The following is a 15,079-nucleotide window of genomic DNA, read 5'->3' as shown; positions in this document are numbered from 1 at the left end:
CAGAAACATAGACACACACACACAAAGACACACATACATACATACACACCATCGCACAGAGAGAGAGAGAGAGACATAGACACACACACAAAGACACACATATATCCATACACACACACAAACACAGAGAGAGAGACATAGACACACACACACACAAATATACATCCAAAATGAAATCAAATGGGGAGCTGGAGTAAAGCTCAATGGTAGAGGGTTTGCCTAGAATGTTCAAGGCCCAAGGTTCCACCCCCAATACCACAAAACAAAAAATAGTCAAATGGAGACATGGTGGTTTCTTAGAGCAGGGCCATTTTATGATGTAAAATGCATTTGGTCCAATTTCCAAGATTCCCATAGTGTTTAACAGTCTCAGCACTATCCAAAGCCTTAAGTCTCTTTGGAGGCTCTAGACAATCTCTTAACCGTAAGCTCCTGTTTAAAAAAAAAAGGGGGGGTATTTCTGATATATAATGATACACAATAAATAATCCCACTCTGAATGGGAGGAATGGTCTAATCAATGAGAGATTAGACCAAAGCAAGGCTGACACCCAGCAGGGTGAACACCAACTCTGAAGCTCTGCATCCAGACTGTTGGGCTGGTCTCCAGCTGCCTTGGATGGTGTTGCCCCTGAGCTCTGCCACCTAAGGGAAGCACAAGTGACCTCGCTCTTGGTCTGCTGCACTCAGGGCCTTCAGCTCTCCTTGGTTGATGTCCCACTATTCCATCCTCTTCAATATCCTGAAGTCTCCGCTGCAAATCAGGGTCTCCTGCCCAAGCTCTATGCAGTTGCCCTTCAAGTTCACCTTGCAAGGATTCCAGCCATGTCACACATTGCTTCACCTCAGAGGCTTTTTGAATCCTCTATGACCCCTCCCTCTTGTATCTTTTCCACCTGTTGTCCCCAGCACTTGGACTGTGGTCACAGCGGCTTCTCTACGTCTTCAAGGCTGCCCAGGAGAAAGAATGCCCTGGGGTTTCTCTCTTTTGTTTTATTTTTACAAGTTAGCATTTCTGATGTGTGAGGTCTTGCCCTCAGGAAACTGTTTCCCTTTTGTCCAAGTGCAGAACCCGCAAGGCTTCTCTTTCAGGGTGGGAATCTTTTAGACAGTTATAGCTGCCTTCACATCTGCCTTATCTGGGACTTTTAAATTCATGTGTGCTCCTTTACTTGCCAGTCTGCACATTTAAAAATATCCTTTATATGCTGGGCAGTGGTGACACATGCCTTTAATCCCAGCACTTGGGAGGCAGACACAGGTGGACTTCTGAGTTCGAGGCCAGCCTGGTCTACAGAGTGAGTTCCAGGACAGCCAGGGCTACACAGAGAAACCCTGTCTTGAAAAACAAAAGCAACAACAACAAAAAAATCCTTTATCTCTGTTGTTGTTTTTTCTTACTGTTTATCTAGATAAGAGCATGCATCGAGCAGTAACCATGACACAACCTGAATGATCTCTTGTTTTGAAACGTCTTCTGCCAGACCAATTAGTCCTTTGAATTTAATGTTACTTGCATTCTCAGGACATGGGTGAAATATAGAAGACTCTTTGTCAGGGGCTAGCATGAATATCCTCTGGTCCATTTCTCGGTAGAGTCTCTACACTCCTCCACTGTGAACATTTCACTCTGCATCTTGGTCTTCCAAACTCCCACCAGAATTGCCCACTAAACTCTTCTTATATTACTCCAGGGCTTCTCTGCCTCAGCTTCAAACTCTTCCCTTATTCCCTCCCTGAATCGATACCAAAGGCCTAAGAACATGGCTATGGTTTATCATAGCAACAACCCAATTCCTGGCACCAATTTTCTGAGTTGGTTTATGTCTTTTGTTGTGGCAGCCACCTACTGGACAGTAAGCAACTTAAAGAAGGAGGAGCTTAACTTGGCTCACAGTTTGAGGTTATATAATTTGAGGGGAAAGCTTGGCATCAGGTGGCTCGTGGTGGCAGGATGGCATAGCTGGGACTCCTTAGTTCCTTTCCTCTTGGTGTAATGGGAAGCAGAGAACAGACAGGGATTAGTGCTCATTTATAAAATCTCTGCCTCCAGTGAGGCTCCACCTCCTGAAGGTTCCACAGCCTTCCAGAGGAGCACCACCGGCTGGGGACCGAGTGTCCAAACACAGGAGCCTACCAAGGGACATTTCACATCCCAACCATAGCAGGAATGAGGTGTTCCCTAAAAGGCTCATTGCTGAAGGGCTGCTGCTTCCCACTTCTCTATGATTAGACCGTGAGGGCTCTGAGTTAGTCAGTGGGCTGCTTCACCAGTGGACCCATAATTTGACAATAGTATTGTGAAGTAGCAGAAACTAAGAGGTGGGCTTGGTTAGAAGTAGGGAATAGGAGTGTGCCTTGGAATAGGGTACACTAAACCAGGAACATTCTTCTATTTTTCTTTGCTTCCAGTTGCTCTGAGGGGGCAGCCTCTTGTATTACACACCTCTGCCTGCTCTGCTTTGATATTCTGCCTTAACTCGGGTCCAATGCTATGGAAGCAGCAGAACTGGGGACAAAACTGAAACCACGAGCCAAAATAAACTCCTTTGCCCTTAAGTTGTGTGAGTCAGGTGTCTTGTTACAGCAGCCGAAGGCTAACACAGCTCTTTTACATCTGAAGAGTCTAAAGTGTGCACAGTGAGGCTCAGCCTTCGGGATTGGACTGTGCTCTGATCCCTCTATTTTCAGAGTACTGTCCTTGGATATTTCCGGAAGGATAGGACAGCTGAGACATGGGACTGGAAGAGGGCCTCCCAGGCACTCCAGGGCAGGAAACACTGAAGCTCAGGGAGGTATCAGCCATGTTTCAGTGTCTTTCTGTGCCTGGAAAGGGATCCTGTATGTGAGGTGGAATGTTCATCACCGATTCATTTGGCACTGACCTGGGCACCTACTGTGAGTCAGCCTCTAGTCAGGACACTGTGGTGCAGGAGGAGGCAGACCAGCTCTGATCTGTGCAGCCTCAGACATACAATGGGAGACTAGAGAGCAATGAGTGCATGTGAGGGCACTAGGAGAGGTTTTCTAAGGAGGCATCCCGGAAGGAGAGCTGAGAAAGATGTTCTAGGATGAGAGGAGAGGGTTCCTGTGCTTCAGGGTCCTAGGAAAAGAGACAAGTCTGGAACCCTGAGATAGGGTGGAGACGGTGTGATCAGAAACGATAGAGAATTAGCAGTCATGTTCTAGATCCAATACATACCCCCACTTTTCTGTTCATGGCAGGGTTACACTTTGCAGGAAACATAGTCTGTAGGGCTTTGAAGGAACACTCTAATTTTTCTTCTCACTATTTCTGATGCCTGTGACCCCCTGTGCCCTCTGATAAGCCTCATTGTCCTCAGATGACTCCTGGTGCCTTCAGATAACTCCCAGCACCTCAGGTAGCTACTCTGTACTCTTTAGTAGCCTTCAGTGCCCTCAGATACCCTCAGATAGCCCTTACTGCTCCCAGATAATCTTTAGTTCTCTCAGACAACTCATAATGCTCCCACATAGACCTCAGTGCCCTTGACTAACCCACAGTGCCCCCCACTCCCAGGTTGCCCACCTCTTCCCCATGCCAGTGTCCCTTTGGAATTTCAGTGAAGCTGGTTCTATAACCAGTGGGGGTTTATGGGGATGACAAAGTTTGGCTTCTAAGGCATTGTGGCTTCTGTCTCTGCCTATGGGTCTGACTCTAGGATGGCCAGCTGCTATGCTATGAAATCTCTCAGGAACTGAGGCCCCATTGTCAGCCAGTAAGGACCTAAAGTCATATGAATGAGCAACCTGCAAGTGTGTACCTCAGAACCACATGGCTATGCCCATTTGGAGTCCTCTCAGGGACATAGGGATTCAATTATGCTTATTGGTAAAGTCACTACATTTGGGGTGGCTTATAATGCAGTATCAGGTCACAGAGGCCTCTCCATGTCCTTCCTTGGCCTCTTCCATTGTGCCTGTTGCATCCAGTGAGAGTCAGCAGCAAACCATAAGCCCTTCAAAGAAGCAAACAGGTGTATGGCTTCACAGGAATCCTAGGACATCTGAAACTGAGCCCCTAGATCCCAGATCCCCACAGGGTCCCCATAGACACTGAACCTCATGAGGAGTGGCAGCTGCTTCTGTAGATAGTACATAGTAGGAGCTGCTTCAGGTCTTCAGCTGGGCTGAGCTGGTTGCACACGGCCTTGACCCCTTCTGGTCACTTCTGCACCCTTGGCAGGCTATCCTGCAGAGAAGGCTGCCTGGTGGCTGGGCTGTGGCTGATAAGTAGGGGCTGCCTGAGTTAGGGTTTCCACTGCTGTGGAAGAGACACCATGACCAAGGCAACTATTATAAGGACAACATTTATTTGGAGCTGGCTTACAGTTTCAGAGGTTTAGTCCATGATCAACATGGCAGGAAGCATGGCAGCGTCCAGGCAGACATGGTTCTGGAAGAGCCAAGAGTTCTACATCTTGATCTGAAGGCAGGCAGAAGGAGATTGGATTTGATTTTACACTGGGTGTAGCCTGAACATTTAAGACCTCAAAGCCCCACCTCCACAGTGACAAACTTCCTCTAACAAGGCCACACCTCCTAAGAGTGGTCAAGCCTTCAAACTCTTGAGTCTATGCGGGCCAGATCTAGTTAAATTACCTCAGGGGGTTTCTTGTAAGAAAAACAGTATGGACGCTCCAGTTTCCATGGCACTGGAGACTTAGCCAGACAATGTATCCCAGTGGCTCGAGCTGACTTTCGGCCATTGCCCTCATCTCTAGGAGGACACAATATGCAGGTTAAAGAGGCAGCTCCTGAGCAGACCTTGGGCTCAAGTTCCACCATCTGGGGCTCACGGGGGACTGGTTTCACTCCTTAACTGGGGTTTCAGCTTTGGAGACAGTAATTCTCTGCAAGGTGATGGCAAAGTTGTGCCTAGGAGGGCCGCAATACAAGCCTCTGGTACAGTGTCCATAGTCCTTCACTCTGGGCCCTCCTTGATGGCCGGGACAGCCGCTAGACTACCAGAGCATCTTGTGGAATTCGTGTGGCCTATATCAACACCTTTCCATGTGGTACTCAACACAGAAGCCAGAGAAAAAGAAAATGGAGGGCAGGGCCGAGAATAGCCCCGCCCCCTTCCTCAGCCTCCATCTTTATTCCTTCCTCCCCCTGAGTCTCCACCTCCTCCTAACTCTCCTTTTCTGCCTTCTACATCTTCCCTCTTTCCCCGCCATCTTCTGGTTTCTCTTCGTCTTCCTTCTTTTCCTCATCCCTTCCCATCTGCTTCCTGACTCTCTTCTCCCTTCCTCTGCCCTCCATTGCCTCCTTCTTCTCCTTTGCCATAGTTCAGAGGATGCTAGACTCTGATGTTCCCGCTACAGTTTGGATCCCAGCTCTGTCACTTACAGACTTTGTGACTCTTGGCAAGGACAGTTATCTCTTGTGAACCCACAGTGGTCCTTTCTGTCTTTTTTTCCCTATTGCCTTCCTCCCCCCGCCCCCATGGTTTGCAGTGTGCCTCTGTCTTTTTCTCCACTTCTTCTCTCCCTCTAAGTGTCTCTCCATGGCTGCATTTTGCTCCTGCTGTGCTGGCTGCGCTGGCTGCTCCATCCTCTCACAAACCTAAAAGGACAGAGCCAGGTGGCTGGAGAGCCTCCTTGGCCACACTCAGGAGCTGGGAGCTGCCCTGTGCCCTCAGCAGTGGTGTCTCTTGGCTTCTCCTTTGGCAGAATCTGTTCTTTTGTTTTTTTCTTTCTCTTATCCACCTGCGGAGCCTTATCTGAAGGGCATTTCCTGGCTCCTAACTGGACCTTCAGCCACCCAGTTTCCCTCAACACCCACATGGGCAGGAGTTAAAAGTAGGGCCTGGGAAGGAACAGGCCTGAGAGTCCTTGTACTGTTCTGCATGAAGATTCTTCTTCTCATAGTGGTTCTGTGCATTGAGGATCCTATTGTATCTCATGGTAGAGACCAGCAAACAGAGCCATGGGACATGTAGACAATTGCTTAAGGTTGAAGGAGCACAGTGCGATACTCAGCTTCTGTTTCAGTTCTCTTCATGTTCTAGAAGAGCATTGTCCCATTTTTCAGATGAGGAGCCTGAGGCCCAGAGAAGACAAGTAGCACAGACAGTCATACAGACCATGACCATTACTTCAAAGTCCTGATTTCAAACTTCCTCCACTTTGGGCAGTGTTCAGTAGGGAGAGTCCCTCAGATGGGTACAGAGGGACACCAGGGACTGAATCAATCCCCATCTCCTTCTGCTGTCAAAGCTAGTCCCAAGGCACCCTAAGGACTGGTCTCTTCTTGTCCTGAAACCTAGACTTGGTGTCTTAGGGTTTTATTGCTGTGAGGAGGCACCATGACCATAGCAACTCTCATACAGGAAAACTTAACTGGGGCTGGCCTGCAGTTTGATGTTTAGTCCATCATCGTCATGATGGCGAGCATGGTGGCATGGAGGAAGCCACGGTTCTGGAGAGGTAGCTGAGACTTCTATATCTAGATCCACAGACAGCAGGAAGAGAATGTAAGCCCTTAGGCCTGGCTTGAGCTCTGACCTCAAAGCCCACCTGCAAGTGACCCACTTCCTCCAACAAGGCCACACCTACTTCGACAAAGCCACACCCACTAATAGTGCCACTCCCTATGGGCTTATGTGTGTGTGTGTGTGTGTGTGTGTGTGTGATTTTTATTCAAACTACCACTTTTGGCAAGGACAGTATCCCTATGAAGCTGCACAATACACACAGTAAAGTGCTCACATACCTTTCTGGTTTGCTTTCCTGCTCGTCCACCCTGGTTGTTATCCTGCTGATTAAGTCACACCATCTGTATCCTCACAGCCATCCCATAGGTTCCGGGCCTTTAGCAGTGTCTTATTAGGACCGTGATTGCTATGATGAAACATCACTGCCAAAGCAACTTGGAAGGAATGGATTTATTTGGCTTATGTGTCCCCAGTCACAAGCCACTGAGGGAAGCCAAGGCAGGAACTCAAACTAGGTGGGAACTTGGAAGCAGGAAGTGATGCAGAAGCCATGGAAGAATGCTGCTTACTGGCTTGCTCCGCCTGCTTTCTTATAAAACTCAGGACCATCAGCCCATGGATGACACCACCCGCAATGGGCTGGGCCCTCCCCTATCAGTTGCTAATTAAGAAAGTGCCTCCAGCCAGATCTTATAGTGTCATTTCCTCAATTGAGGTTCTCTCTTCTCAGATGAGTCTAGCTTCTGTTGCTGTAAAACTAGCCAGCACAATGAGCCTACATAATACTCGTCCCTGAAGTTCATGGAAGGTCAGTTGTAGTTCCAGAGCCCACTTGACAGATAAAAAAGGGTAGTCCAGAGAGGGGTGGTTTGTCCACTGGCAGCTCAGAGTCCAGCACTGGTAGGTTTAGCTTAGAGCAGGAAAAAGGGGTGAGACAGGGGCATGCCTTTTCCACAGCCTCGTCATAGGCTTGCTGGAGGTTTAACATCTGGTGACAGAGCTGGAGTATACATTTCATACACATCCATAATACGGTGGCAATGTTATTTTGGTTTGTTTCAGTGTTGGGAATGGAACCCAAGGCCTCATGGTTTCTAGGCAAAGTTCTGCCACTAAGCCACCCGCCCCCTTCCCTGTACCCCCCCCCCCCAAGCTATGAGTTTCATTGAACTCCCTGTGGAGTAGACAGACAGGAGACAGAGCTGTCAGGACATTATTGCAGCTGTGAGTTCAGAAGCAGCAAACCATCCAGGGAGGGGAATCCTAAGCTGCTCTGTTCTTCCACGAAAGACTTGCGACATAAGCATAACTCACAAATTCGTGGTGGACGTCCCCAGAGGCTCTCAGTACCTTGGCTTGGTACTGAAAAAGATACCCTGGCGCTGTCTTTTAAAAACTTTCTGGCTATTACTATTCCACTTCTCTTTGAGGAAAGACAGCCTCCTGTCTGCTCCACTGAGGGCACGGGGAGGGGGTTGCGGGGTGGGGGAATCAACATGTGACCACACACTAGGCAGGATGGGAGGTACTAGAATGGGTGATCACCGGACTAGGCTGGATGGAAGTCCTGGGCCCACCAGCAGAAGTTAATCCCCCATGAACTTGTCAGCCGAAATGGGGCGATCTATAGAGGACAGCGCTGGATCCCTCGCCTGGGGTTCCGTGATCATAGCGGACACTTTCTCTGGGGCTTGCAGTGCGGACCGCGCGGAAAGCATTCCATGAAAAATCCGGCCAGCCTGCCTGATCTCGGCTGCGTGCAGGCGGGTTTCCAGTTCCACCATTGACCTAAAGTTTTGTAGACTCTCAGACTCGGAGCGGCCCGCCTCCCCTGTTTTCCGCAGCTGACGGCGCGGCAGATGGGCCGGCGCGGGTCCGGGGTCCCGTCCAGGTGGCTCGGGCGACTCCCGGCCAGCTGCGGGGACTGGGCGGGTGGGGACCGCGCTTTCCATAACAATGCCGCCGCAGTGCCTACAAAGGCGCCGCCATCAGCGTTTTATTGGCTCCAGTTAATTATCTGCGGCAGGAGGGGCGCACGGTTCCAGGACCTTGATGGTAGGAGGGATCGGCCCTTTCCTGCACAACCTGACTCCGCCCTGGCCTCGCCCCCCAGGCCCCGCCCACCCAGTTCGGTTGCAGAGCTACCGCGCCCTCTAGTGACCGCTTTGTCCTCCCATTCCGTCACCACCAGCAGGGCTGAAGTCAAGGAGTCGGGTGGGGGACAAACTGAGAATCCACGCTGTTAGCTGTCCCACCCGTATCTAGATCTCTGTTGACTCCCATCCGCATCATGAAAAGTTCCATGAGACTCCAGAGCTCCAAAAGACTTACAAACGGAAAGACTACGGCCTGGTGGATGCCAGAGAAGGGCAAGAGTGGAACCTGCGGGCTTAGAACAAACTCTCAGGAAGGAAGAAGATGCAGCGAGCAGCTCCCAAGAGGAGGCCCAGTCTGAGACGAGACCAGGTGGGGAAGCAAAAAGAATGAGAGCTTGCATGAAGACGTTTCAGCAGGAGAGCGAAGGGATTAAAGCCATGAGCAACATGACTATAGAGGTAGAGAGGATCCACGAGGTTAAGTGAGGCTATCTGAAAGGGTGATCTAGCAGTGCAGTAAGGAGGGGAGGCCTGCCAAGTCAGGTTTAAACAAGGTGGAGACATCTATCTTTCATGAAAATAGAGTCCAGAGGCAGGCACTCTAAGGTTGGTTGGCACATGCTCCACAGTTTAGGAACCTGGACTCTTGTCTTACTGCTCTTAGTGCATGGCTGCAAATGGCTATATGGATATGTGCTGTTACATCTGCATCCCTAGATGAGAACCAGTTATCAGAAAAGAGAAAGGACTCGAACTTGGTGGCCCAGCCCTGTAATCCTAGCCTATGGTGGTGGCACATTTGAATCCTCCCACTTGGGAGGCAGAGGCAGAAGGATCTCTGAGTTTGACGCCAGCCTGTTCTACAGAGTGAGTTTCAGGACAGCCATGGCTAGACAGAGAAATAATGTTTTGAAAAACTAGACAGAGAGAGAGAGAGAGGGAGAGAGAGAGAGAGAGAGCGAGAGAGAGAGAGAGAGCGAGAGAGCGAGAATATAAGAGCACACATACATACCAGGGATACATCTCAGTGGTAGGGCTGTATCTTGTTCTACCTGCTGATCTTAAACCAGAGAATGTTCTGCCACATTACATACTAATTATGAGAAAAAGCAAAAACAAACATTTGACATCACTGTGTTCCAACTAAAAAAAAAAAATTCTCACCCCCTTGGGCTGCCGAAGACAGCTCATCCATCAACAGCCATTACTGTCCAGATTTTGGAGCCCAGCACCCATGTAACAAACCAACCGTGGTCTTGCTGGTTTGGTGCTGTAAATTTAGCTCTGAGCAGGGTAGAATATCACTGGGGCTTGCTGATTGCCAGCCAAGCTAGAACCCCAGGCTTCAGAGTCCCCAAGAGACCCTGTCTTTTTTTTTTTTTTTTTTTTTTTTTTTTTTTTTTTTTTTTTGGTTTTTGGTTTTTCGAGACAGGGTTTCTCTCTGTAATCCCGGCTGTCCTGGTACTCACTATGTAGACCAGGCTGGCCTCGAACTCGGAAATCCGCCTGCCTCCGCCTCCCAAGTGCTAGGATTAAAGGCGTGCGCCACCACCGCCCGGCTAAGAGACCCTGTCTTAAAGCAATAGGTAGCTGGGCAGTGGTGGCGCCCGCCTTTAATCCCAGCACTTGGGAGGCAGAGGCAGGCGGATCTCTGAGTTCAAGGCCATCCTGGTCTACAGAGTGAGTTCCAGGACAGCCAGGGCTACACAGAGAAACCTTCTCTCAAAAAACCAAAAAAAAAAAAAAAAAAAAAAAAAAAAAAAAAAAAAAAAAAAAAAAAAAAAAAGGGATAAGGCAGAGAGCAAGAAACCACCAGAGATCCTCTGGCCTCCACGTGTTCAGTGACACACGCGTGTGTCCACGCACGGGGTGTCCTCTAATGGCTCTTCCCAGTAACTGGGAGGAACTAGACTTTGCAGCTGCTATTACCCACTTCCTTGCAGATGGTTCAGCCCTAGGCTCTTGCACTGCATACCAGCCATACCCCAGGCTCGGCTCCTGGGGAAGTTCCTGCCATCCCTCTAGCTGGTCTTCTGGGTGGAAGAGCCTTTTCAACTCACTTCCCGATGCTCATTGTGTTGACCCTAGAAGCTGTCTTAATGGGAGCAAGCTTCCAGGTGCGTCCTTTGGGTGCCAGCCTCTCCTGACACTGGAACCTCCTCCTTTTCTTCGTCTCACCCTAACCTGAGGCAGAAACCTAGATTTTAACACATTTTTAACACACACACACACACACACACATCGAGCAGTGCCTTCCTTCAGTAGCCAGAGTGGTAGTTATAGGTTATAGGTGATCATGAGCTACCCTATGTGCCTACTGGCAACTAGACTGGAAGCCTTTGCAAAAGTAGTAAGAACTCTTTTTTTTTTTTTTTTTTTTAAGGTTTATTTATTATTATATCTAATTACACTGTAGCTGTCTTCAGACACACCAGAAGAGGGCGTCAGATCTCGTTACGGATGGTTGTGAGCCACCATATGGTTGCTAGGAATTTAACTCAGGACCTTTGGAAGAACAGTCAGTGTTCTTAACCGCTGAGCCATCTCTCCAGCCCTAGTAAGAACTCTTAATTGTTGAACCATTTTCCTAATCCAAACACACTTTTTTCTTTTTTTTCTCTCTCTCTCTTTCTTTCTTTTTGTTTTGCTTGCATTTTTTTGAGATGGGGTTTCATCATGTAGCTCTGGCTGCCCTAGAACTTATTTTATAAACTAGGCTAGTCTCGAACTTACAAATCTGTCTCTGCCTTTCAAGTGCTGGGATTAAAGACATACCAGTACATCTGACTACTTTTATTTATTTATTTTTAAGTATTTTTTTTAAATCATGCATGTGTGTATGTAGTCCATGTAAACGTGTCTCTGTGTGTTCGTGGGTCCACGTGGATGTTCACCTGTGCATACATGAAGGAGGCCAGAGGTCAACATTAAGCACCTTTCTCTCTAGCTTTCTGCCTCATCTTTGAGAAAGTCTCTCACTGAACCTATTGGCTAGGTTAGCTGGCCAATGAGCTCTGGGGGTTCACTGTCTCCAGCAAGGGGGTACCTTATCCCCACTCCCAGCGCTAGGATTGCAGATGCATACCATCATGCCCAGCTTTATGTAGATGTTAGAGATCCAAGCTCAGGTACTTTACCCACTGAGCTATCATGCCAAACCCAAACATGTTGTTTATAAAAAAATGGTGGTGGGTTGAGAGGTTAAGAGCGCTGACTGCTCTTCCAAAGGTCCTGAGTTCAAATCCAAGCAACCACATGGTGGCTCACAACTATCCGTAATGAGATATGATGTCCTCTTCTGGTGGGTCTGAAGATAGCTACAGTGTACTTAGACATGATAATAAATAACTCTTTAGGCTAGAGCGAGTGGGGTCGACTGGAGCAAGCAGAAGTTCTGAATTCAAATTCCCAGCAACCATATGAAGGTTCACAATCATCAGTACAGCTACAGTATACTCATATATACATAAAATAAATAAATGAATCTTTTTAAAATGTGGTGGCCATAGACAGAACCCATCTCTTGACAGGGAAAGATGTTCTCATTCCAACCCTCCCCTCCCACCATGCAGCCCTGTTTTGGAAATAAGAGTCTAGGCAGAAGCAGGTCATGTGCCCACACTTTGTGTGCCCTGGCAGTCTTGGGCAAAGTAGCCCTCATCCAAAGACTGATATACTGATAACAGACATTTGGGAAGACTCACCATATCAGGAGACACCATGTGACTGTGGAGGCAAAGACTTGAGTACTGTGTCTGCAAGCCAGGGAGGGTGGAGGCTGGGCCAAAGGCAGAGGCTCGCCTGTAGCCCACAGCTGTGAAGACTAAAACGAGGGAGGCTTTTCCAGGGGGGTATTCAGTGTCACCCTGTCTCCCAGGTTGAGAAGAGTCTCAGCCTCTGGCCTCCAAACTCAAGAAGACACACCTTTTTAGGTCTGAGCCCAGCTTGGGGTGATCTAATGAGAGCCTTAGGAAGCCACACATCCCAGCAGGTTAATCCTTAGGGTGGCTCTAAGCAAATGCACTTGGGAATGAAACCAGTCACATTAGTGCACCCCACACGACAGCCTCCTTGCTTCCAGGGTGGACAGACAGTGTCTCCAGCCTCCTGGAACTCCCAAGCAGGACTCATGAGAGGTTAGCCATGTAATGGTAGCGTTTTATTGCTGCGGGGGCATGCCTATTCGCCATTACCAGACTTTCCCTTAGCCACTAACAGAGGAAAGATGACTCATCAGGACATGATGATCAGACTGTAAGCAGGGCCAGCACTGACTCTGCCACTTCCAGATAGCCACCCAGAGACAGACCCACAAGGGGACAGGGGATTAACTAAATTAGTAGAGTTTTTGCCTAGCGTTCACGAAAACCTGCGTTTGATCCCCGGCACTAAATAAAAACTTCAACAGAAGCTATGGAGGTGGCTCAGTAGATAAAAGCATTTATCACATAGGCATGAGGACCAAAGCTAGCATCCCAAGAAGCAATCCAAAATGCTGGGTAGGTAAGGGTAGCTAGCTTGCCTTGAACTCTGGGGAATCCCAGGAACAAGCAGATAGCTGGGCTTTCCATATGAGTGAGCTCTGGGTTCAACTGAGAGTCCTTGCTTCATCGTGTAAGGTGGAGACTGATGGAGGACGACATCCACTTTATGCCTTCACATATATGCACACATGTATACACACACCTGCATACACTGCGCTCACACACACACACACACACACACACACACACACACACATATTCTCACGTGTACAGGCTCTTCACACATACCACACATAAACACATACAGTAACAATACTCAATAAAACAGCAACTACCACCGGATGTAGTAGCTCACACCTGCAATCTCAAGCAGGCTGGAAGTCAGGGTGAGGTAAACAGAAACAGAGCCGGTGACGGGGAGCTCTGTGGTTGAGGAGGGCCTCTAGGAGGAGGTGGCTGTCATGGGGCCCTGCAGAGGGACTGGTTCTGCTTGGGGGAACTCAAGAGCTATTGGATGGAATTCTGATGATGGAGGTCACATGGCTGGAATCTTGGGGCGATCCCCAGGGGTGAACCTAGAGTGTGGCTGCTACAGGCTGTCCCTCGGTTGAGACTGGGCCGGCTGGCAGCCGATGACAGAGACAGCCTAGCAGCTGATACACTGCTCTGTGATTGTGATTAACTACTCAGTCCCCTCCCTGCTCCGCCGAGTGTGACAGCTGCAAAGTGAAGCAGAAGGGCCAGGAAGGGGTTAATGGGTCATGCTTCCATCTGAGCCCTGCAGATGATGAGGGAAGGGCAGGGCTCTGGTGAGAGGTGTGCATCAGCTGGGCCAAGTGAATGGAGGGGACACAGGTCTTGTCCCTGGGGACAGAGGAGCCGTCACCCTGCCATCATTTTCCTTGGTAGCACTGTGCTTTCCCCTCCCCCCATCAGGCCAGGGCATCCCAGATGACCGCCCTCCTCGTTCCAAGGTGGGCAGTGTTTCCAGCCTCTGGGAACTCTGACAGAACTCAGGAGGGCTAGCCACAGAATGGCAGCATGTCGCTGCTGGAGGCATACCCAATTGCAATTGTCAGACTTTCTCTCGGACACTAGGAGAGGAAGCCATGACCCACCAAGAACTTGATGGTTATACTGTAAGCAGGGCCAGCAGTGGCTCTGCCATTTCCCAGTGGGCACCCAGGGACAGGCCCACAACATGACAATGGTACAGGCTAACTGCAGTCTCTATATAGAACATGCCCATCAATCAGAAAAGTTCCCCATGGCCACTGAAGCCAGTGCAAAGAAGGCTGAGTAATGACTGTCCAAACAGGCCCAAAACTCCCATCCCTGACCCTATTTGGGAAATGGATCTTTACAGATGTGGTTAAGTTAAGGATCACAACATGAGGAATGTCTAAGGGAACCTTTATTCCACAAGGGCCCAGGTAGAAGAGGAACAAACTCCAAGAGGGGGCAGTGTTGCCACAAAGGCAGAGGTTGAAAGAAGTGGAGAAGTGGTTTCAAGCCAGGGAATGCCAAGAGCCACCCAAAGCTGGTGAGGATCTCTTTTAGAGCCTTTGAACATAAAGGCCCCACCATTTCTGTACTATGTGGTCGAGATCTCCAAGTACTGATTTCCAAGCAAAGAGCCAAAGACTCAGGCTGACCAGAGAATAGCATCCACCAAGATCCCCAGAATGGCAGACACGGGGCAGAAAGAGGTAACTGTTCACCAGGAATAAAGCAAGCACATCCTTCCTGACCAGGTAACATCAGAAACATGTGCGAGCGAGCCAGTACTATAAGATGTCGAAAAGCTCCATGCTCGGCAGCCTTCTTCCTCTGGGCCTGGGACACTGTGCAGTGAGTGCTTGCTTCCAGGGTACTGTGAGCATTCCTGAGTCTGCTGCCCAGGCTTCCAAGAGGGATGAGGAGAAAGATGGTTTCCTTTAAGGGATTTTTGTGTCTCTTCTTGAAGGGCTCCTAGCTGTTTACCTGTGTTCTCCTGTATTTCTTTGAGGGTGCTATTTATGTTTTTCTTAAGGTCCTGT

This window comes from Mastomys coucha, unplaced genomic scaffold (genome assembly GCF_008632895.1).
Source record: "Mastomys coucha isolate ucsf_1 unplaced genomic scaffold, UCSF_Mcou_1 pScaffold15, whole genome shotgun sequence".
NCBI classification, from domain to species: Eukaryota; Metazoa; Chordata; class Mammalia; order Rodentia; family Muridae; genus Mastomys; species Mastomys coucha.
The sequence above is the reverse complement of the archived record's forward strand: the minus strand, read 5'-3'. Positions refer to the sequence as shown.